This window comes from Callospermophilus lateralis, chromosome 7 (genome assembly GCF_048772815.1).
Source record: "Callospermophilus lateralis isolate mCalLat2 chromosome 7, mCalLat2.hap1, whole genome shotgun sequence".
Lineage (NCBI taxonomy): Eukaryota > Metazoa > Chordata > Mammalia > Rodentia > Sciuridae > Callospermophilus > Callospermophilus lateralis.
The window spans coordinates 132,925,713-132,951,000 of NC_135311.1; the positions used below are offsets into that span (position 1 = coordinate 132,925,713).

At 39.4% G+C, this 25,288-nt stretch overlaps 1 protein-coding gene across 2 annotated transcripts in view; it reads left to right on the forward strand.

Moving 5' to 3' along the window:
- Window positions 1–1,553: 1,553 nt before the first annotated feature.
- The window catches only part of Fbxo42 (F-box protein 42), an 87,665-nt gene continuing 63,930 nt past the window's right edge, over window positions 1,554–25,288 (forward strand). For both annotated transcript variants that reach the window (XM_076861197.1, XM_076861196.1), the window contains exon 1: window positions 1,554–1,744. The gene's annotated coding sequence lies outside the window, so the exon portion shown is untranslated. The remainder of the gene's footprint in view (window positions 1,745–25,288) is intronic.

Sequence of the window (25,288 nt, forward strand, 5' to 3'; positions counted from 1 at the left end):
TTCTTGTAGTCAAATTCCCTGTTCATTTTTTTCCTTCAATAAATATTTAGTGAGTCCCTACTGTATGCTGGTCTCTATTAGATGTAGGTGATAAAGCAGTGAGCAAAACAGACAAAAATCCCTGCTATCTTTGAACTATGACAGTCAGGATGCATCGATCCTTCATTTGAACATGTTGTAACATGCTCTAGCTGATCCAACCCTGACAGGGCATCAGTATCCCTGGGGAGCTTTAAAAAGTCTATGGCAGTGCTCTGCGACAGGCCCTGGAACCAGAATTTTAAAAAGGAAACAATAGTGGTTCCAGTGCTCTCGGGGAGAAGGGTTCACAATTCTGTGACTTTTTAAAAAACTTTTGTTGTTGTTGTTCTTTTTTTGGTGGTGCTGGGAATTGAACCCAGGGCTTCGGGCATGCTAGGCAAGAGCTATCAGAGCTTAATTGTGCCTCGCTAAATTGCTGAGGCTGGTCCTGAACTTGTGCCTCAGCCTCAGGAGTTGATTATATTATACATCCTGCCATCGAGCCCAGTTTAGACTTGGGATTTTAAATGACATGATTTAAATATCCTTTTTACCAGTTTTAATGAACAATTTTCCCTTTTGTGGTGATAGTTCCTAATTAAAAACCAGAGTTTTTTGTTTTTGGTACATGATCTCACTATGTTGCCCAGGCTGGTCTTGAACTCCTGGACTCAAGCGATTCTCTTGCCTTCTGAGTAGCTGGAACCACGGGAGTGTACCACCAGAACCTGCAGTACTTGGCTTCTGACCCAGACCTATGTTCCAAAGAATAGCCCAGGAGATCTGCTCTTATCCAGGGCTGTCGCAGGCAGGCAGCCCAAGGTTGCTCCTGTCATAGGCACAGAGCTCCGCATCTCTGGCATACCTTCAGACCACATGCTGCAGGAATAGGTTCCTCAAGGTTGTCACATGCGCATCAGTTGCACCCTTGGAGGGGGACTTTGGTGGACCTCGTCGTCTCCTAGTGATAGTGAGCAGCAGTACAGTGGCCTGGGAATCAGATAGACCTAAGTTTGAATCTCGTCTCTTCCTGGCCCTGGCTTCTACTGCTAGGTGATGGCTCTGCACCTTAGTTTTCTTATCCAAAAGGTGTAGGTAGTAACGACTCACACAGTGGTTGGTACAGTTTTGAGATGCTCAATTGCTCTGCTTGCCTCCAAAGGCAGCGAGTTTCCCTCCCCCAGGTGACATCCAAGGGCACTTCCATGGGCCACAGCCCTCATAGGTTCCCACTGGGACCTCGGGGGGCACAACTGAATTAATTCCTTGGTTAAACGTCATAGTTTCAAACCACTGGGAAAACCGCCCTGTTGCTCCAGGCAGCGCAGCGGATACAGATCTGAGGCCAAATCTCGGGATGCTTCGCTCCACTAGGTTGCCTTCAAACCTCCAGGAGAAAACCCTTCTCAACATGGCGCCGCCCTGTGGCCGCGCCGCGCCTTTCCGCCGCGTTGACGTGAGTGCGCGCGCGTCCTCCGCGCTGAGTCTCGACGCATGCGTGCTCCGTGCTGTCTTCTCCCGGCCAGAGCAGCAGTAGCGGCGGCGGCGTTTGAGTGGAGGAAGATGGCGGCTCCGGGCGGCTCGGGGTCCCGCCAGCTGTGAGGATACCCGAGCACGGCCAGCGCGACCTGGGGCAGAGCGCCTCTGCTCTGGCCCTGTCCTCGGCTCCCTCCCCACAGTCGCCAGCGGAGAGAATCCGAGAGCGTGGAGCGGGCTGGGCCAGGTGAGGCCTCTCCTCCTCCCGAGCCGCGGCTGGCAGCCGGCGCCTCCTGCCCTTTATGCCCCGGGGACAGTGGGCGCGGGGTCCGTGCAGGCCCGGCATCCTGCGCCGGGGTCCGTCCTGGCCGATCTGGGCCTTGCTGTCGTCATCGTCGGTTCCCCTGGGTGAGGCGGGGAGAAGGAGAGCCCCTTTACAGCCAGCATTTCCCGTCCCTTTTCAGCGGGGCGGTTCTCGTCCCCTCACTCGGTCCTGGAAGGGGTGTGTGGCCATGGCAAGGATGGTTTTAGGGGTGTCAGATAGGCTTTAACCCCGCCCCCCAGACCTTGACTCCCTGCGAGAGGAGCTGGAGGCTGGTGCCCTCCAAAATTGGGTCCGCGGCGAGGGCCCCGCATCTCGAAAGCTGCAGCTGCAAAGGGATGATTTTGGGATTGGCTTGCAAAATAAAACAGCAGCAGCCTTTCCTCACCCCTGGATGTATGAATGTTGCCTTGGAGAAGTGGGAACAGCGGATCTCCTTGCTTGAGACTGCAATCCACGTTGTGACTGAGGACGGCTTTTCTTGGTGAGAATTGTTTGTGCAATGGGAACGGTTGAGGGTGGGAACGATTTGTAAATGAAGAAAACACAATTGTAAGATCTCGGTAGTGTGCAGAATAACTTCAGCGCTCATGGAGTTCGTTTGAAACCTTTGGATTGTTAAGCCAGAATAATCATTTGCTTTGTCTGTTGGATCTCCCCACTTTTATTAGGAAAATAAAAGCTTCATTTCTTCGTTGCCGAAGTCTTTGGACTTTTCTCTGGTGGGCTTCCCACCGAGCTAGATGAAGATCCAGACACATTACCAGTTCTCACTTGCTGGCAGCGACATTGTGCTGTGCTGGTTAATTCCTTTTTGAGAATAACTTTTTGTTGTTCAAATGCTGTTTGGGAGCCTTTGGCTTAGTTTCTCTCAGGTAGGGAAGCTAACTTGAAACCTTGAGGAATGATGGCTTCAGTGGTAATTGTGCTATGGGGAATGGTTGTGGCCATTGCTTTTGCTTGGACTCACCAAATACCTTTTGTAACATATACCTTTGGTTTTATTTGTGCTTAAGAAAGATGACATCATGGATTTAAAGAGACATGGAAAATTTGAGAAGAAATACCCTCATTTAGAATTCATTCTGTACCTCTTACATTGAATAGTGATGTTGTGTGTCGAATTGCTAACTTTGAGTTTATTCATGTGTATTATCTGGTTGGGTGTCTTTTCTGTTGTACATAGTCATTTTGTACCCTGAAACTGTTTGCTTTTGACCTCCCCAATATAAGCTTATTATTCAATCTACATGGACCCAGGGGTTTGTTTTGCCCTTTAAAAAGCTTTTAATTGTTAAAATGGTAGCTGTTTAGTTTAATATTGGCTAGTTCTTTAAGCATTTTTTCCTTTTCTATTTTTAAATCCAAGTGCTTTCCTTAGAATTTGTAGATTTTTTTTTAGTGTCTTTGCTAAAGAAGTAAACTTGCACTCACAGTAGAAAATTGGAAAGCCACTCTATGTATTAATTTGCTAATAGTCTTGAAATTAATGCAGTAAAACATCCTGGTGATTTGAGAGTGTGCTTTTTGGCATAATATGTTGCATTATTGTGCTAAATCATCATTAGATATTGGTGCAACTTCATGACATCCATGACATCATTCTCTCTCCATCACTTCTACTTTTGTAATCCCTTACCATTTTCAGTTACAAAAAGAACAGGATCAGGAAAAATAGCTTAGGATGCCTCAAATTCTAGAAGGGCCTTTAATATCTCTTTATGTAGTTAAAACCTTCAGTAAGATTCAGAGCTGTGTGATTGGTAACTATTATGAAGTGCAAGCAAAGAAAATGCTAGCAAAGCCTGAGTTTTATGAAAATATTGAGGTCCCCAGGAGAGGCTGTCTCAAAGAAAAACAAATATGTGCTTATCTTTGTGATTTCAGAGCTGTCAACAATTCTTATAAGAAACTAGAGCCATTTAGTTATAAATAATGACATTCCCACTTCATAAGATTGTTATGTGGGTCATAAGAGGTAATGTTTGTGAAGGTGCTTTGTAGATGTCAAATGAAAGGTAAATGTAAGATTATTTCTATTCTATGAAATCCTTATTTAAGGGTGCTGTCTGTACTAGGTATTTTGGGAGGGAGGTACTAATGATGCTAATTAAGAACAGGCAGCTTTTGGTATGAAGTTGCCTGAAGTCTGACTGGGAAACTGGACAAGGAAACCACTTAAACTTATTGTAGTATATATAAGAAGTACATTGAGGGGCTGGGTTGTCACTCAGTGGTAGAGTGCTTGCCTAGCATGTGTAAGGCACTGGGTTTGATTCTCAGCACTGCATATAAATAAATAAAGGTCCATCATAGCTTAAAAAAAATGCATTGAATCCAACAGGGGAGTCAAGGAAGGCTTCTTGAAGTTGGCAGCATTTCCCCCAGTCTATATTATTGTTCTGCAAAAAAGTCTGCCTTTTGTGAGTGACTTGCTTTTTATAAAAATTTTTTTAAATTCTGTCATCAGTTCTTTTCCTGTTTTATTCATTCACTGTCATGACACTTCCCACACAGTATGCCCTAGTTATGGTTTCTGCATTCTCAAAAATTCAGCAGTCTTGGGAGAACCTTTCTGAGTGAGTCAGAAGCGCAGGCAGCAAACACAAACATTGCAGCTGCAATTAAAATATCCCAGATTACTAAGTGGTGATAACTTTATAGAGTGAGGCTTTTTTCGTTGTTTTTGTTTTGCCAACTAGCACGAGAGGCATTGTATGTTTTAATTTGATCATATTTAACTAATTTTGAGTTGTCATCCTTCAGAATGTCAGCTATGGTGGTTATTAGTACTGTTTCGTTTTTCTGAATAATTAATAAAGTCCTGGGTGAAACTGGCAGCTTAAGCCAGAATTAACACTAAACTACTTTATAGAATCTGCTTATGTGAATTGAGATTGCTTAGCATCTCTGAAATTGAATTTCTGTATTTCTACAAAAGTTATGTATCTTAGTGCTATAGTTGTTTTATAATTAATTTAGCATGTTGTCTATATTGCTAGAATTTTATATATTTTTGAATAGAGTAGAATCTTTACATGGCACTGTTGTTTAAGTACATGTCATCTGTATCTTCACTGAAAAGGGGTGTTTTAAGGTTGTGGTTGACAGAAAAGTAATGTGTTAATTTATCTGTATTGTGACAGTTACATGTAAGAGAGTATGACTTATATACAAGTCATTTTAAAATTGCCCTAGGTTAAGCTCATAATGCAGTTTATTTTTAAAAACGTTTCCTGTGACATTCTTCTAAAAGTTTTGTAAGATTATGATTTAATGGCATTCCTGTACCTTTAATTTTGCATTTCCTTATTCATGCATGTATTAGAAAGCAAATTTGCTTTGAATTCTGATTGTTCTTGTATTAAATTTATATATTGCAAAGTTTTCTGTTGAAATTTTTTCCAGTATTATTCTGTTTTGCTTCAAATGTGCAAATATATTATTTTGGCACCAGAAATAGAACTGAGCCACATCCCCAGCCCATTTTTTATTTTTATTTTTTTTTTAGAGAATTTTAATATTTATTTTTTTTAGTTTTCAGCGGACACAACATCTTTGTTTGTATGTGGTGCTGAGGATCGAACCCCGGCTGCTCGCATGGCAGGCAAGCGCACTACCGCTTGAGCCACATCCCCAGCCCCCATTTTTTATTTTGAGACAGGACCTCGCTAAGTTTCTGAGACTGGCCTTGAATCTACAATCCTCTTGCCTTAGCCTCCCAAGTCACTGGGATTACTGGTGTATGCCACCGCATTGAGCTTAGTATCTTTGATAGACACACACATACTTGTGTAATTATACATATGCAAATATATGTAAATATATAAGCATATGCAAATATACATAAACAATATAGAAATATTGTAAATATATAGGTATCACACAAAGCAGTAGTTACTTGTAACTACTATTTTTGTAAAACTACTTTCCTGTTCTGGATTGTAGATTAACTTAAACTAACTTCTTTTCTCTGTTGCTGGTGATTGAGCTCAGGATGTGACATGTGCTGAGCCCCCAGTTCTCATTCTACCGCTGAACTACATCCCCTGCCCCTGACAGCAACTTATTTTCATTTTTAGTAATATGTAGATTTGAGGTAGTTCATTTACTTTCTATAAAGGCAAATCAATTTTAGTTTTAGCTGGTATTATTTCCTTAGACTATTTAGGATAATTTTATTTCATTTGTTTTAAGGAATTCATTAGTACAGAATGTTCTTGCAAATTTGTTTTTTTATTCTCTAAGACAAAATATTTCATTCTTTGCTTTTCATTCTAAAGTTTCTTAGTAAAGAATTGGTGCAATAGTCACCTCAGTGGTGGTAAATAAATTTCTTTGCTATTTTCTGTATTACTGTAGGCACATGGATTTTAATTTATTCATTATTTTACACTTACTTATAGTCATTAGTCTCCCCCCCCCCCCCAATTTATAGCTGTAAATGGACAGCATGCCTTTATTTGTTTAGTTTTTTTACATGGTGCTAAGGATTGAAACCAGTGCCTCACACATGCTAGGCAAGCGTTCTGCCACTGAGCTACAACCCCAGCCCTGCCATTACTCTTTTTGATGCAGAAATTTGGCCACTATAAGCCTATTTAAGATGGTGTTGGCCAGATGTGGTGGTGCATGCCTGCAATCCCAGTGGCTCGGGAGGCTGAGGCAGAAGGATTGCAAGTTCAAAGCCACCCTCAGCAACGAAGCACTAAGCAACTCAGTGAGACCCTGTCTCTAAATAAATAAAATACAAAAAAGGGCTGGGGATGTGACTCAGTGGTTGAGTGCCCTTGAGTTCAATCCCCTGGTACCAAAAAAAAAAAAAAAAAAGATGGTGTTGTATCCTTTTGACATGCCTTTTCAGTTGAAGAATTTGGTTTTAATAGTATTAACATTTGTTTGCTTTATCCTACTTATATATAGGATTTTAAGTATATATCTGTATTGGTATTAACAAAATTCCTGAGGTACATTTAAGATTTTTTGTAGTTCTTTTTATGCTTAGAATATTCTTTCTATCAGAATCCAGCCCTAAACTGGGAACCATGCTAGATATTTCAAACAGAAATGATTTAATACAGGGAATTAGTTACATGTGTGTTGCCAGACTGGAAGGCAAAAAAAGAGTAGGTGGAGATAATTTAGAGGCTAGTAGCTGTAGGATGAAACAGTTAATACCTCAAGGGATGGGGGAACAAAAGGGAAGAGAGAGTATTACTAGAACTTCTAAGGATACAGAGGAGAGGTTATCACCTCAGACACTACTGCAGCTTTCAGAACTGGACTCTGAGGAGGAATTATGAAGGGTTGTTACATAGCTGGTGCTTGGACCATCATCCTCCTGTTTTTTTAGTTGTTTTGGGTTTATCTTTTTAATGTTTATTTTTGCAGAATTCTACATACCTTCCTTTTTCTTTTTTCTTGCACAGAAGTTTACCCTACTACACAGCTTCTTCAGCATCTTGCTGTTTTCACTTAATATATCATGGAGATCAACCATGTTCAGGCAGGAAATCCTTATTCATTTTCACAGCTTTATTGATATAGTAGGATTTGTTCAACTGATCTCCTTTTGATTGATGTTGGTAAATAATGCTTTATTGCTGATCTTTTAAGAACAGATTATGGGATAATGTAAGTTTTAGAAGTGTGATTAGGGGTTTTCAGAACTTGCATCTGCAGTGCTTGTTGGTAAAAAAACCTTTTTTTGAGGGGGTACTGGGGATTGAACTCAGGGTCCCTCAACCACTGAGCCAACATCTCCGGCCCTATATTGTATTTTATTTAGAGACAGGGCCTCACTGAATTGCTTAGCACCTTGCTGTTGCTGAGGCTGACTTTGAACTCGTGATCCTCCTGCCTCAGTGTCCTGAGTTGCTGGGATTACAGGCATGCACCCGGCACCTGGCATGTTGGTAAAATTAAGGTTCCTGAATCCATCCCTAAATTTATAAACAATCTCCAGGAAATCTACCTGCTAGGGGATTTTTTTTTTTAAGAGAGAGAGAAATTTTTAATGTTTATTTTTTAGGTTTCAGTGGACACAACATTTATTTTATTTTTATGTTGTGCTGAGGATCGAACCCAGCACCCCGTGCATGCCAGGTGAGCGTGCTATCATTTGAGCCACATCCCCAGCCCTGCTAGGGGATTTTTATGACCAGGCGAGTTTGTGATCCAAAGATTTGCTTTATGTGCAAATGCCTCTATCCTTTAGGTTTCCTGGGAATTAAGGAGCAGTCAAGACATCATCTACCTTTCATGAATTTATAATTTGGTTAAGGAGAAAAGTCATAGATAAAAAAAATGTCAATTCTAGGAGCTGGGGTTGTGGCTCAGTGGTAGACCACTTGCCTAGCATGTGTGAGGCACTGGGTTTGATTCCTAGCACCGCATATAAATAAATAAAATAAAGGTCCATTGACAACTAAACATTATTTAAAAAAAAAAAAAAATCTCAACTCTGACTGGTGATGTAGCAGGTACTCTCCTCATCTAGAAGATGAGGGTTTCAGTCAGGAGAAGGAGAGCATTGCTTTGCTGTAACTAATACTGGGAAAAAGACATGGAAATGAATTTTTTTTTTTTTTTTTTTTTTTTTGTGGTGCTGGGGATCGAACCCAGGGTCTTGTGCATGTGAGGCAAGCACTCTACCAACTAAGCTCTATCCCCAACCCCAGAAATGAAATTTTCTACCCCCTCACAGACTCATGTTAAATTTTTTTTTCTTTTGCAAAATACTGGTGTGTGCCAGTGGGAAGCTGTCTTTATATACAAACTGAGAGATTTAATAGGATCATTGTAGGACTGTAGTTTTGAATTCTTCCCCCATGCTTCTAGACCACATTGAGTGCGTTCCTAAAGACAACAAGCACTCTCTGGAATAGATACTAGATAAAAGCCCAGAGTCAAGGAGGTTACTCAGTTGTCTGCTACTGTAGTGTAAGTGTAGATGACAATGACTGGCTTAGCAAGGGGATAATAGTAAACGGAAGGACACTGAAGAAAGCTAATAGGAGAAATTGAAAGTGTGTATGCAAGATAGTATGTAGTAGAATGTGTTGTAATTCTTTCTTTTTCCTCCAGTACTGGGGATTGATTGAACCCAGGACTTTGTGTTTACTAGGAAGTAACCAGACTCACTGAGAACCCTTTTATTTTGAGATAGGGTCTTGCTAATTTGCCCTGCCTAATTTAAATTTGTCAATCCTCCAGCCTCAGCATCCCATTAAACTTAATGTACATGTACATTCACACCTGGCCACCAGCAGTATTTTAATGGTTACTTAAGACCTTGCTACTAGGGCTGGGTTGTGGCTCAGCGGAAGAGTGCTTGCCTAGCACCTGTGAGGCACTGGGTTTGATCCTCAGCACCACATAAAAATAAATAAACAAAATAAAGGTATTGTGCCCAACTATAACTAAAAACAAAACAAAACAAAAAAAAGACCTTGCTACTCAAAGTCCACAGGCATTGGTATCATCTAAGTTAGAATCTAGGGCTGGGGTTATGGCTCAGTGGTAGAGTGCTTGCCTAGTACGTGCAGGGCCCTGGGTTCGATCCTCAGCACCACATAAAAATAAATAAATAAAAGGTATGTCTAACCACAACTAAAAAATAAAATGTTAAAAAAAAAAAAAAAGTTAGGGCTGGGGATGTGGCTCAAGTGGTAGCGCACTCGCCTGGCATGCGTGCGGCCCGGGTTCGATCCTCAGCACCACATACAAAGAAAGATGTTGTGTCTGCCGATAAGAAAAATAAACAAATATTAAAAAAAAAAGTTAGAATCCAAAATGTGAAGTTGTACCCCAGGCTTACTGTAGCCAAATTTATAGTATGAACTAGATTCACATTCACATTAACATTTGAGAAGTACTGGACTTGTAAAAGATTTCCACTGAAATTCCTCCTTTTTATCCCAGTTCCTGATGATTTTCTTCTACCTCTGACAGGTTAGTTTTGCTGTGCACACTTAGTAGAAATATTTGAGTATGTGTTCAGAAGGAAAGTTCAATTGCAGAAGTGTTTACACATTTAATATTATTAAAAGTCAAGTTAGCTAGATTTCTTTGTCTTGTAAGAAATACAGATGAGTACATAAAATATGAAGTTTAAAGAATAATAAGCAAACACCTGGTAACCACCATCCAGGTCAAGAAAGAGAACATTGGGGCTGGGGTGGTGGCTCAGTGGTAAAGTGCTTGCCTAGCACGCATGAGACACTGGGTTTGATCCTCAGCACCACATAAAAAAATAAAAATAAAGTTATTAAAAAAAAAAAAAAAAGAAAGAGAACATTGCTGATGCCCAGGGTACCAAACAACTAAAAACAAAAAAAAAAAATTCTGATTATAGCCATTTACCTTTCTCTCAGAAAGAATCATTCTTTTTTGATAATTTCCTTTCTAGTCTAATACTTATTTTTTTTAGTTGTAGTTGGACACAATATTTTTTATTTTATTTTATTTTTATGTGGTGCTGAGAATCGAACCCAGAGCCTCCCATGTGCTAGGCGAGCACTTTACCACTGAGCCACAACCCCAACCCCAGGGTCTGTGTTTTCATTTTGAGACTGGGGGGTTGTGGCTCAGTAGTGGAGCACTTAGCTTGTATGAGCAGGGCCCTGGGCTCAATGCCCAGCATCACAAAAACAAAATCAACCAAATAGCTTTGCATCATGAAATTAATCCTGCAGCAATTTAAGGATAGATGGAGAGGGTAGGAGTGAGGAGGTGGGAAACAAGGTAATCATCTGTGTTGCAGTAGTGAAGAGACATGTGGGCCTGATACAGAGCAGCAGTGGGAGGAATTGGAAGGAAGGGTGACTGTGAGAAAAAATTAAGAACTGATCAGTTGTGGGAGGAAAGAAAAGAGGGAAAGCAAAAGATGACACCTTAGATTTTATGTCAGAAAAACAGGAAGATACATAAGCATGTGACTGGGAAAATGTCCAGTATGAATGTGGTATTAGGTGTCTAGAGGTAACTGAAAATACAAAAAGGAAGAGCTAGAGTTCAGTAGAATCAGGCCTAGAGTTAAGTTTTGGAACTATCCATCCATCCAGTCTTTTGAACAGATGTTTAATTGATTCAATACTGTTTGCCAGATGAACACATCAATTTCTAAACTCAAAGATCTCACAATCTAGTGAGTCATTTTCTTAGAGGTTATATTTGAAACTGCAATTGCCTGAGAAGAATATGCAACAAGGCAAGAAAAGACAAAAAATGGAATCTATATCACCATATTTTGGGTATGAAAAGAGAAAAGAACAACAAAATGAGGGGTCAGGGATATAGTAGAGACCAAGGGGAATGTTTAATCATCAAGAATTAACTTGAATTTGAGAAATTACAGTGGTGATACCAGGTGAAGTTGGGAATTTTCAGAAATTAGTTCTTTTTTTTTTTTTTTTGTACCAGTGGGATTGAGCTCAGGGACACTCAACCACTGAGCCACATCCCCACTCCTATTTTATATTTTATTTAGAGACAGAGTCTCACTGAGTCTCACAGTTGCTGGGGCTGGCTTTGAACTCACAATCCTCTTGTCTCAGCTTCCTGAGTCACTGGGATTACAGGTGTGCACCACTGCAGAAATTAGTTTTTTAAAAATTTAAGTTTGCTGGGCTGGGGTTGTGCTCAGTGGTAGAGCGCTTACCTAGCACATATGAGGCCCTGGGTTCGATTCTCAGCACCACATATAAATAAATAAATGTCCATTGTTAACTAAAAGACTATTTTAAAAAATTAAGTTTGCTGGGCATGGTGGTGTAATTCTGTAATCCCAGGGAGTCTGGAGGCTAAGGCAGGAGGATTGCAAGTTTGAGGCCAGTCTCAGCAAATTTAGCAAGACCCTAAGCAGTTTAGCAAATCATCTCATTTTTTCCCACGTGTAAAGTTTGGTTTATTTAACTTCATCATAATATTTAACATATTTAATTTGAAATTCTTTATATAAACTCATAGCTAACAGTTTAAAATGTAGTTTTTTTTCCCCTGTGGTTACCAAGGCTGGCCTTGAACTTGCAATCCTCCTGCCTCAAATTCCCAAGACTCTGGGATTATAGGTATGCACCATCACACTGGGCTAAATAGTTTTATTTATTTTATTTGGTTCCAAGGATTGAACTCAGGACTCTTGACTGCTGAGCCACATTCCCAGCCCTATTTTGTATTTTATTTAGAGACAGGGTCTCATTGAGTTGCTTAACGCACCTCAGTTTTTGCTGAGGCTGGTTTTGAACTCATGATCCTCCTGTCTCAGCCTCCTGAGCTGCTGGGGTTACAGGCGTGCATCACGTGGTCAGTTAGTTTTATTTTTATAAACATGTTTTTCTTACTAATAATATCACAGATCATTGTTTACCTTCTAAAACTCCATTTAACTGGTGTTTGCTTGCTTGCTTGCTTTTGGTTCTGGGGATTGAATCTAGGGTTGCTTTACTACTCAGCTGCATTCCTAGTACTTTTTGTTTTATTTTTAAGACAGGATCATGCTGAGTTGCTGAGGCTGGCCTCTAACTTGTGATTCTCCTGCTTCAGCCTCCCAAGTCTCTGAGATTACAGGCAGTCATGTTTTGGGGGATTTTATTTTGTTTTGTTGGTACTTGGATTGATCCCAGGGGCACTTTAGCACTGAGCTTAATCCCCAGCCATTTTTATTTTATATTTCGAGACAGGGTCTCACTAAGTTACTTAGGGCCTTGCTAACTTGCTGTGATTGGCCTGGAACTTGTGATCCTCCTGCCTTAGCATCCCTACTTACTGGGATTATAGGCGTGTGCCACAGTGCCTGAGAGTCACGGGTTTTATTAAAGAATATCTGTAAATCAACTGTTTAGAGCTCCAAGAATCAGGGAGGTGTTCCCAGGGCATATTAGTCTTAACTAGAGTTTTTTTTTTTGTTTTGTTTTTTGTTTTTTTGGGGGGTTGTGCATTGCTGGGGATTGAACTCAGGAACTCATGCATGCTAGGCAAGTGCCCTACCACTGAGCTACATCCTCAGCCCCAGAATCACCTTAAATTGAAGTAAAAATTTGCTTTCCACCTATCTTTCTGTATTTAATATTAAATATTTTCTTTGAAAACATCTGTATTCTACATAATCTTTGCTTATTTTTATAGAAATGACACAATATTGCCTTTTGAAATTTCTGGCAGATTATTATTTTTACCACATAGTTGATAATAGTACCCAAAATCAATGTCCCTGATATCGTAGCAAATTTAAGGATCAACAATGGAAATTAGCTTTTCTGATTCCACTTTTTACATGCTGACTCTTGAGTTCGGGTCAAGCCACAGCACTACCTATCTGAAGTGCATTGTAATACAACACACATAATAGGACAGCTGGCTTTGCGTGTTGCGTCTTGATTGTGTTTGTGCTGTGGCCTCGTCTCTGTGCTGTTTTCTTTGTCTCCACTTCATTGGAAACCATAGCAATGAGTAGTGAAATGTTGGTTTTAATTAGGCAAGTGATTAAGGAGCAGAATTATAACTTGGCGAAGTGGTGAAAAGTAGAAGCTATCAGTATTATTTATCTAATGTTGGCTTCAGTCTTATAGGCCACATCACTTCACAAGTATTTGTACAACTCTAATGAAGATATTATATAAAGCAAATAGAAGGCCAGAAGAAGAACTTAATTGGCTAGAGGAAACAAAAGAGCTTCCCAGAAAAGGTGACTCTTAAGTAAGGCGTAGGAATTCACCATACTAGCAAATGGAGAAGAATATTTCAAAGAGGGGGTTACCAGCAAGAGCCAAGACCAGAGACAGGAAAAGATTGGGGGATATTTCAGTAAAGTAGCTCAAGTGGCTGAATGGAAATCTTTTGGAAAAAGCCATTGATCTTCTCATTGTGAAGACCTTGGTATGCTATAGTAACTATTGCCTGATAATTTTATTCATTTTATTAAAAGCATTCATATTGTTGAAGAATTAAACCAAGTAAGATTTATTGTGCAGGAGGATAACTTCATTTGTTTACTGTCCAAGTAATATTATAGTAAGGTTTGTCCATTAAATCTTTTCATCTATTCCATAAATATACTCTTTGGAGAGACATAGATAATATTTGATCATCCTGGATTCAATAATAAGAGTATTAATAGTAGTGATAACTGTGTTGGAGAAAGATTTAAATTTTAACCTATAGTTGGATGTGATGGTGCTTGCCTGTAACCCCAGCTATTCTGGAGGCTAAGGCAAAAGGATTGCAAGTTCAAAGCCATCAATTTAGTGAGGCCCTGTCTCAAAAAAATAAAAAGAGCTAGAGATATGTCTCAGTGTTTAGGGCCCTCTGTGTTTAATCCCTGGTACCAGAAAATGACAAAACAAAGCAGTGGGGGATTCCTAAATCATTGGGCCTTTTTTTTTTTCTAAGAAAATATTTATTTTTAAGTTATAGGTAGATACAATATCTTTATTTTATTTTTATGTGGTGCTGAACCCAGTGCCTCACGCATTCGAGGCGAGCACTCTCCCTCTGAGCCACAATCCCAGCCCTTCATTGGGCTTTTTCAAAGTAAAAATATGCTATATCCGGAGTGACTAAATAGTAAAGATAATGAAATATAACCAATAACTGACACTATGTATTTTCTTTAAATCCTTTCATATGCAGTTGATATATTATACTGTAAATCCACTGAGCTTACTTCCGCATTTTCTTTATAAGGTGCTTTGGAAAAAGTATTTTTATTTTTTTTTAATTTTTATTTTTTAAAAGAGAGGGGGAAAGAGAGAGAGAATTTTTTAATATTTACTTATTTTTTTAGTTATTGGCGGACACAACATCTTTGTTTTGTATGTGGTACTGAGGATGGAACCTGGGCCGCATGCATGCCAGGCGAGCGCACTACCGCTTGAGCCACATCCCCAGCCCCAAAGAAGTATTTTTAGTCAGTTCAGACTTACACAACAAAATCCATAGTCTGCATAGCTTAAACAACAAGAATTTATATCTCACTTTTCTGGAAACTGGCAAGTCCAAGATCAAGATTTAATTTTGAGGTTTCTTATCCTCTTGTAGGCAACTGCTGTCTCTATGTGCATTCACACAATCTTACAAGGGCACTAATCCCCTCTTGAGAACTCCACCCCCATGACCTCTGACCCTAATTACCTCCTAAAGGCTTCAGTCTTCTAATACCATCACCTTGGGGGTTAGGAATTCAGCATGAATTCCAAGGGGCACATTCAGTACCATAACTGAGGATAATAAGAGTTCCTCTTCAGTAATTTATGTTTCTATCATTCAAGAAAATTACTTGAGTTTGTTTAATAATGTGATTGAAACTAGACTTCAGAAAAATCTTTGGGGGTTCATTGGGACTTGTCTCCTTAATCTTAATGTGCTGTTGTCATACTGCGTTTTTATCATCCCTTTTTTGATTTGTCATTTGCCAGAAACTATATTAAATAATTATCGACAGTTCAATTCAGCAAATGGGAACATTTAGATGTAAATCAGGGTTCTGTGATTTACTTGTCTACTTGTGAAGGCAGCTAATTAACAGGTTCTGAGTGCAAAAGCAAAGGAATGCTGGAAGAGCAAAAGTTAGAAATCTTGGGCTGGAGTTGTGGCTCAGTGGTAGAGTGCTCATCTAGCATGAATGAAGCACTGGTTCAATCCTCAGCACCACATAGATATAAAATAAAGATATTGTGTTCACCTAAAACCAAAACAAAACAAAAGTTATAAATCTTTAACAGAAAGAGATCTGGGAGCCGGGTGGGTATGGTAGCACACACCTGTAATCCCAGTGGCTTGGGAAGCTGAGGCAGGAGGATTCAGGCAGGAGGTCAAAGCCAGCCCAGCAACAGTGAGGCGCTAAGTAACTCAGTGAGACCCTGTCTCTAAATAAAATACAAGATAGGGCTGAGGATGTGGCTTAGTGGTTGAGTGCCTCTGAGTTCAATTCCCGGTACCAAAAAAAAAAAAAAAAGCAACAACAGAAAGAAATAGGTCTGGGAGCTGAGGCTGTAGCTTAGTGGTAGAGCACTTGCCTTGAACCTGTGAGGCACTGGGTTCTGTCCTCAGCAGTACATAAAAATAAACAAATAGAATAAAGGGGTGGGGGGGTGGGGCTGGGATTGTGGCTCAAGAGTAGAGTACTTGCCTAGCATGCATGAGGCACTAGGTTCTATCCCCAGCACCACATAAAAATAAAAACAAAATAAAGATATTGTGTCCATCTACAACTAACTAACTAAATAAAGGCACGCTGCCCATCTACAAATACAAATAGAATTATAAAAAAAAAAAAAAAAGAAAGAAAGAAATTTGGAGTGCTGGGGACATAGCTCAGTTGATAGAGTGCTTGCCTTAGATGCACAAGGCTCTGAGTTCAATCCCCAGCACCACACACAAACACACTCACACACACACTGTGGCTCAGTGGTAGCACACTCACCTAGCACTTGGGAGGCCCTGGGTTCGATACTTAGCACCACATAAAAATAAATAAATAAAATAAAGGTATGTGTCTAAATACAACTAAAAAATAAATAAATAAATAAATAAATATATTTATTTTTTTTAATATTTATTTTTTAGTGTTTGGCGGACACAACATCTCTGTCTGTATGTGGTGCTGAGGATCGAACCCGGGCCGCACGCATGCCAGGCGAGCGCGCTACTGCTTGAGCCACATCCCCAGCCCAAGAAATTACTTTCATAATGGTTAAAAAATAGTGTCTAGCTACATTGTGTAACTTCATCTACATAGAGACAAATTATAAGGCAGGAAATGTTACACTCCACCTAGTGGAAGGGGGAGAATATACATGAATTATTTGGAAAATTTCAAGAGATTCCTGTTTTCGCTTATTTATTCATTTATATCACCATGAATTCATAAATATTTTGCCCTTTGGGTTTTAATCCAGTACTACTTTACTTTGTTCCACAGTTTTTTTACTTTTTTCCATTGGGAGCTCTTTTTTCTGACTTTTGTGCCCCGTTGACATAATTCCATCAGTTTTATTTTGTTTTTGGAGCATATCCTTACTTTCTGGTGGTACTAGATTTTGTTTTGGTATGGAGTCTTGCTGTGTTGCCCAGGTTAGCCTTGAACTCTTAGGCACGTGTCCCCATACCCAGCTCCAGGCTTATCTTTTTTTTTTTTTTTTTAAACAGTTTAATTTCTTTTTTTATTTTTATTTTTTATTTTTTTAAGAGAGAATGAGAGAGGGAGAGAGAGAGAATTTAAATATTCATTTTTTAGTTTTCGGCAGACACAACATTTTTGTTTGTATGTGGTGCTGAGGATTGAACCTGGGCCGCTCGCATGCCAGGTGAGCGCGCTACCGCTTAAGCCACATCCCCAGCCCTCCAGGCTTATCTTGTGTGTTTCCTGTCCCAGTCCTAGATTCTGCTGTTTTACCAAGGAGACTTGGTACCTTTTATTAAAGAATGGTATTGGAAAACAAGACCTTGGTGCTTAGTGTGCTCATTGCGTCTACGCCTTCACAGCTAATAGAGCAAGGAAATACATGTGTGTATGCTAACCAAGGTATGTGTACAAAATTGTTGATATTTGGATATGTATTTTAACCTGTATTTCTCTACTATGAATTTCATGGCGTATGTACAATATGTAGCTTCTATTAAATTAAACCTGAGTTTATACTAAGGTTTCCCACTTTGACCCATTATCACATGGTTATTCTACCCTCCTCCTTTGATTATCTAAATATCTCTTCCAAAGTGAAAAACATGACTCCAGCCATCTGCCATCCCTTAATCTAACTGTTTAGTTTTAGTGTACATATAACTATATATAAGAATTGTTAAATTATGCTCCCATGAAGAACAGCTTTATCAAGTAGAGTAGTTTAAAAAGACAAGTTCCATTTACCTTTAGTTTTGTAGGTACCCTTATTTTCAAAGTAGGTCAGCACCTTCCCTCCATGTAAAGCTGATTGATATATTTGTAATCCAGTTCTATTGTGTACATTGCTTCATTCCTTTTGAGGGTGTGTGTGTACCTAACTGGGGATTGAACCCAGAGGGGTTTAACTGTAGCTGCATCCTTTTTATTTTAAGACAGAACTTGCCAAGTTGCTGAGGCTGGTCTTGAATTTACAGTTATGTTTCAGCCTTCTGAGTTGCTGAGATTATAAGTGTGTATGCCTGGCAAATTTCATTCTTTTTTTTTTTTTTTCCTTTGCTCTCTTTTTTTCCTTCTTAGTGCTGGGGATTGAACTCAGGTGCACTCAACCACTGAACCATATCCCCAGACCTTTTTATATTTTATTTAGAGACAGAGTCTTGCTATGTTGCTGAGGCTGGCTTTGAATTTGTGATCCTCCTGCCTCAGCCTTCCAAGCCACTGGGATTTTAGGTGTACACTACCAGGCTTGGCAAGTTTCATCCTTTATTCTGTAAAATTCTGTGGGTTTTGACAAATAAGAATTGTTATAGAATTTTTTTGTAGTCCTGGGGATTAAACCCAGGGATTAAACCCAGGGATATTACTTTTGAGCTATATCCTCAGCCCTTTTTATTTTTATTTTGAGACAGGGTCTTGCCCATGCATGCTCAGATTTGCCATCTTCTTGCCTCAGCCTTCTGTTCACCATCATGCCCTTGAGTCTTGATTTTTATAGAAAACCTTGAGATTTCACATAATGGGAATTTTAAATTGAAGCTAAAATTTGGATATGCTGTATCATTTGATTATTTAAATTTTTCCCATTTTAAAATAATTGAGATTTGTGTTTATTTTGTAACAATTCATCTGTACTATTCCTTTTCTGTAATTGTACTCAAATTTTAAAATGCTTTAAAAAAATAATAATTGACTGGGTGTGCTTGTGTACACATTTAATTCTAGCTACTCAGAAGGCTGAGGCAGGCCAGGCATAGTGGCGCACACCTATAATCCCAGTGGCTCAAAAGGCTGAGTCAGGAGGATGGGGAGTTCAAAACCAGCCTCAGCAATCTTTAGGCACTAAGTAACTCAGTGAGACCTTATCTCTAAATAAAATACAAAATAGGACTGGGGATGTTACTTAGTGGTTGAGTGTCCCTGAATTCAATCCCTGGTACCAAAAAAAAAGAAGAAGAAGAAGAAGAAGGCTGAGTCAGGAGGATCACAAATTTAAGGCCAGCCTGGGCAGTTTAGTGAGACCCTGTCTGAAAATAAAATAAAAAGGGCTGGTGATGTAGCTAAGAGATAGAGCGCTTGTCTACCGTGTGTGAGGCCCTGGCTTCAGTCCCTAGTGCTGTCCAAAAAAAAAAAAAAAAAAACAAAGAGTGGTTTGGGCAAAATGAAGTTAGGTCCTACTTTGGACTCTAAAGTGGCATGATTTTAACAGTTATATTCCCCATTTTCTCCATCTTTTAATGTTTTTTTTTCCTCCTACTCAACCTTCCAAGTAGTTGGAATTATAGGCATGAGCCACCATGCCCTGCAGACCATTTTTTTTTTAATTGTTGATGAAACTTTATTTTATTTTTGTGTGGTGCTAAGAATCAAACCCAGTGCCTCACACATGCTGAGCAAGTGCTCTACCACTGAGCTACAATCTCAACTCTTTTTTTTTAAATATTTTTTATTTAAAAAAATTTTTTTAGTTGTAGTTGGACACAATATCTTTATTTTATTTATTTATTTTTATGTGGTGCTGAGGTGGAACCCAGGGCCTCCCACGTGTTAGGCGAGCGCTCTACCATTGAGCCCCAGCCCCAGCTCTTTATTTTTTAAAGTATTTTAAAATTCAAGTTAATTTACAAAAGTATAGTATAGCTGAATGAATTATTGCAAAGAAAACACAATCTGAGTTGTTTCAAAGATGAGAAAATTTAAAATAATCAAAATGATAAATGACCATATCCAAATTTGTTGGCAAATTTTTGTTTTGTCTTTTTAGCTGGACTTTGGCAGTGTTTCAGATTTATGTAAAGAAATAATTATGCCTTTAAAGAATCCAGACTTCATAAATCTATGACTGAATAATGACAATTACAATCTGGCATAGAATAGTATCCCAGTATTTCCCTCCTTGATTTTTTTTTTGTGTTTTCCCTATTATTTATAGCCCCCCCCCCCCCACAGAAGGGTAACTCATTTGGTCAACAAGTTCAAGTAGCTTGAGTTCTATTCTTATTTTAATAAATTCATCAGTGAAAATAAACTCATTTTATGTTCTCTGGCAAACCGTCTTACAGATAGATGGCCTTGTGCTGTTGGTCACAAGGAGAGCCATATGAAAGTATAGTTCTAGCAGGAAACCATAGTTACTCTTATAACACAATACAGAAGATACTTGTGACTTGAGATGTATGGGCATTTCCCCTGTATATCAGACAAGAAATCTTTTAACAGCAGACACCAGCTGGTTGTCCTCTAATTTAGTTCACATTCCAGGGTTGAGGATTCAGTCCTGCAAGACTGCCCCACTTAAGGTGCCATTTGCAAGCCAGGTGCTTTGCTCGGTGCTTCCAACTGACTATAAATCTAGCTTCTCCCCACTCCCTCCTTGGTTTGATTAATTTGCTAGAGCAGTGCTCAGAACCTAGGAAAATACCAATTTGTTATAAAGGATATTCCAAAGGATACAAACAAGGAGATGAATAGGGCAAATGTGGGAAGGGACATGAAGCTGCTGTGCCCTGTCTAGGTGTTCCCCCGCCCCATACTCTGCTATTTGGAATCTTCCCAAACCCAGTACTTTAGGAATTTTATGGAAATTTAATTATGGAGGCTGCATCTCCAGCCCTTTTAGTTTTTATTTTGAGACAAGAGTCTCACTGAGTGCTGAGGCTGGCCTTGAACTTGAATTCCTCCTGTCTCAGCCTTCCAAATCACTGGCATATAGGTGTGCACCCAGCGCATAGGCATGATTAATTAAATTGGTGATTAATTTAATCTTCAGCTCCTCTCCCCTCCCTAGAGGTTGGACTGAAAGTCCCGACCTGATCATGCCTTGGTCTTATGACCAGCTCCAATCCTGAAACTGCCAAAGCTGCCAACTTGCAGTCAACTCCTTAGCATGCAAAAGACATTACATTGGAGATTTTCAAGGGTTTTAAGAGTCATATGCCAGGAAGCAGAGAAAAGATCAAATATATATTTCACAATATCACAGTGGTCCATTAGGAAGGAATCTTTAAACACTCAATATCTCAAGTATATTGCAACCAAAAGTGAGTTATCAACATTAACTTAATCAGAAAGGACTTTATGATCTTTATTCATTAAAAAGTGTGGATATTGGGGCTGGGATTGTGGCTCAGCAGTAGAGTGCTTGCCTAGCATGGTGGGACCCAGGTTTGATTCTCAGTACCACATAAAAATAAATAAACAAAATAAGGCTATTAAAAAAAATGACACCATGTTTAAAAAAAAGCGTGGATATTGAGGGAAGGAGGTGTAGTTCAGTCTTAGAGCACTAACCTAGCATGCTTATGACTCTTGTTTAGTCCCCATCACTGCCAAAAAATAATATAAAACAAAAATTATCTTACTAATATGCCAGATGTACAAAAATGAATACGACTTAGTCCCTGCTCTCAAGTATTATGCTCTAGTGGGGAAAAAAGGAACCTAAGAATGATGTTTAGAAGTAGGTCAGATTGCCCAGCGACTCCAGAGACTGGGACAGGAGAATTGCAAGTTCAAGGACAGTCTGGGCAAATTAGGGAAGCCCTGTCTCAAAAAATGAAAAGGACTAGGGATGTACCTCTGTGATAAAGTGCCCCTGGGTTCATTCTAACCAAAAATAAAAGAAAGAAATAGGACAGAGAGAAGGCTGTATAAGTAAAAAGGTTCGATGGCTCATAGAAGTTGAAAATTGAGGACATTTAGCAATTACTTAAGTGGCATCTTAGCTCATCTCCAGGCTGTTTAAATTATGTGGGTAATGAAAGTTTTAGTTGGTTCTGTCTAATGTGTTTCCTCTTAGATGATCTGTATGTTCCTAGGAAAAATTTTACTTATCAGAATTAACTCAAGAAGAAATAGAAAACTCATGTAGGCTTATTAACACTAAAGAAATGAAATCAGTGGTCAGATAAATCTTACATAGAGTACTCCAGGCCCAGGTAGATTTTTAAGTAATCTCTGCCAAATATTCAAGAAATAGATAACTCCAGTTTTAGGTGAACTCTTCCAGAGAATAGGAAAATAAAAAACAGTTTCCATGACCTTGGTTCCCAAAAATCACAAAAGGACAACACTAGAAACAAAAATTATAGACCAGTGTCCCTCATGAATATAAGTGCAAAGATGCTGGACCAGACATTAGTAAACTGATCTAGCATTATAAAAACAACAACAAAAAAACCATGACTAGTTCAGTTTATCTGAGGAATACAAATATTTTGTTTTGTTTTGTTTTGGGGTGTTTTCTTGAGGAGCTGGGGTAGGGGAGTACCAGGGATTAAACCCAGAGGTGCTTGATCACTGAGCCACATCCCCCGCCCTTTTTAATTTTTATTTTGAGACGTGGTCTCACAGAATTGCTGAGACTGACTTTGAACTTGTGATCCTCCTGCCTCAGCCTTCCGAGTTGCTGGGATTATAGGCATGTGCCACTGCACCTGGCTCACAAGCTTGTGTGTTTTGTTTGTTTTTTAGTATTTTTAATATGTGATGAAATTTATTTTATTTATTTATTTGTATGTGATATTGAGAATTGAACCCAGTGCCTCACACATGCTAGGCAAGTGCTCTACCACTAAGCCACAACCCCAGCCCACAAGCTTGTTTTGATATTAGAAAATTAATATAATTTACTTTCCAACAGACCCAAAGAAAATCATATACTATTTTAATAATTATAGGAGAACATTTGATAAACTTTAATACCCATTTATGATTTTACATCATTTAGATTTCAATTTAAGTAAAAAGTATATATTGGAGGGATCCCTTTGGAAGACAGTTTGCCGTTGCCTGGTAAGGGTGTACATGCAGTACCCTGCAACCCAGCTGTTTCACCCATACTGTACACTCTAGAGTAGTAGTTTTCAATTTTTAACTTACATCTTGCAACCTGCTGCATTGCTAAGGATGAAGACAATTTAGTGGCAGTGTAAAAATAAAATAGTAGAAAATATCAGTGTAGGGACAGGGGATGTAGCTTAGTGATAGAGCATTTGCCTAGCGAGTTCAAACCCTGTACCACAACAAACAAATAAATAATGTCCTGTTTTGGGGGGGATATCAGTGTACCTCAATGTAAAGGTACTAGTTTTAGAAACCTATTCTCATTCATATATCTTAATGTCTTATGTGTAGTGGGGGCTGTTTTTTTTTTTTTTTAAGAATTTTATTATTTATTTTTTTTTTAGTTTTCGGTAGACACAACATCTTTGTTTGTATGTGGTGCTGAGGATCGAACCTGGGCCGCACGCATGCCAGCCGAGCGCGCTACCGCTTGAGCCACATCCCCAGCCCCATGGGGGCTGTTTTTGACATGAAAAATTTTTTTCCTGTGGTAAATAGAGTTGAAAAGCCATTGTTTTAGAGAAACTAAAAAAGTGTTTTGGTTTTTTATTTTTATTTTTGGTACCAGGGATTGAACTCAGGGCACTCGACCACTGAGCCACATCCCCAGCCCTATTTTGTATTTTATTTAGAGACAGGGTCTCACTGAGTTGCCTGGCGCCTCACTGTTGTTGAGGCTGGCTTTGAACTTGTCATTTTCCTGCCTCAGCCTCCCAAGCTGCTGGGATTACTGACTTGCACCACTGATCCTGGCTAAAAGAGTTAATTATTTCATTAGAACTAAACACTGGAGCCAGGTGATTGCTGTCAATAGTAGAATGGATGAAGTGTGGCATGTGCCTGCAGAGGCATTTTACCTCACAGTGGAAATGAGCGCCTGCTGCAGGCACTGACTGCACAATGTAATGCTTAGGCATATATTCTTTTTTTTTTTTAATTGATTGTTCAAAACATTACAGAGCTCATGATATATCATCTTTCATACATTTGACTCGATTGGGTTATGAACTCCCATTTTTACCCCAAATACAAATTGCAGAATCACATCGGTTATACACTCACATTTTTACATAATGGCATATTAGTGACTGTTGTGTTCTGCTACCATTCCTATCCCCTACTATCCCCCCTCCCCTCCCCTCCCCTCCCATCTTCCCTCTCTACCTCCTCTGCTGTTGTTTAATTCTCTCCCTTTTTTCCCTCCTCCTTTCCCCTCACAACCTCTTATAATTTTGTGTAACATTGAAGGTCTCCTACCTTTTCCATATGCTTTCCCTTCTCTCTCCCTTTCTCTCCCCCCTCTCGTCTTTGTTTAATGTTAGTCTTTTCCTCATGCTCTTCCTTCCTGTTCTGTTCTTAGTTGCTCTCTTTATATCAAAGAAGACATTTGGCATTTTTTTTTAAAGAGAGAGTGAGAGAGGAGAGAGAGAGAGAGAGAGAGAGAGAGAATTTTTTAATATTTACTTTTTTTTTTTAGTTATCGGTGGACACAACATCTTCGTTTGTACGTGGCGCTGAGAATCGAACCCGGGCCGCACGCATGCCAGGCGAGCGCGCTACCACTTGAGCCACATCCCCAGCCCTGGCATTTGTTTTTTAAGGATTGGCTAGCTTCGCTTAGTATAATCTGCTTTAATGCCATCCATTTCCCTGCAAATTCTATGATTTTGTCATTTTTTAGTGCTGCATAATACTCCATTGTGTATAGATGCCACATTTTTTTTATCCATTCATCTATTGAAGGGCATCTAGGTTAGTTCCACAGTCTAGCTATTGTGAATTGTGCTGCTTTAATCATTGATGTGGCAGTATCCCTATAGTACGCTCTTTTAAGATCTCAGGGAATAGTCCGAGAAGGGCGATAGCTGGGTCAAATGGTGGATCCATTCCCAGCTTTCCCAGGAATCTCCATACTGCTTTCCAAATTGGCCTCACCAATTTGCAGTCCCACCAGCAGAACAGTGTACAAGTGTACCCTTTTCCCCACATCCTCGCCAACACTTATTGTTGTTTGACTTCATAATGGCTGCCAATCTTACTGGAGTGAGATGGTATCTTAGGGTGGTTTTGATTTGCATTTCTCTGATTGCTAGAGATGGTGAGCATTTTTTCATGTACTTGTTGATTGATTGTATGTCCTCCTCTGAGAAGTGTCTGTTCAGGTCCTTGGCCTATTTGTTGATTGGGTTATTTGTTAACTTATTGTTTATTTTTTTGAATTCTTTGTATATTCTGGATATTAGGGCTCTATCTGAAGTGTGAGGGGTAAAAATTTGTTCCCATGATGTAGGCTCTCTATTTATTAGGCATATATGCTTATCTGATATCTTTTTTTGTTGTTTGTTTGGGGGGCAGGTGCTGGGGATTTAACCCAGGGCAATTTACCACTGGACTACATCCCCAGCCTTTAAAAGAAAATTTGAGACAGGGTCTCACTAAGTTGCTTAGGGCCTCCCTAATTTGACAATCATCAGTCTCCCTTCTGTCTATGATTTTGACTACTC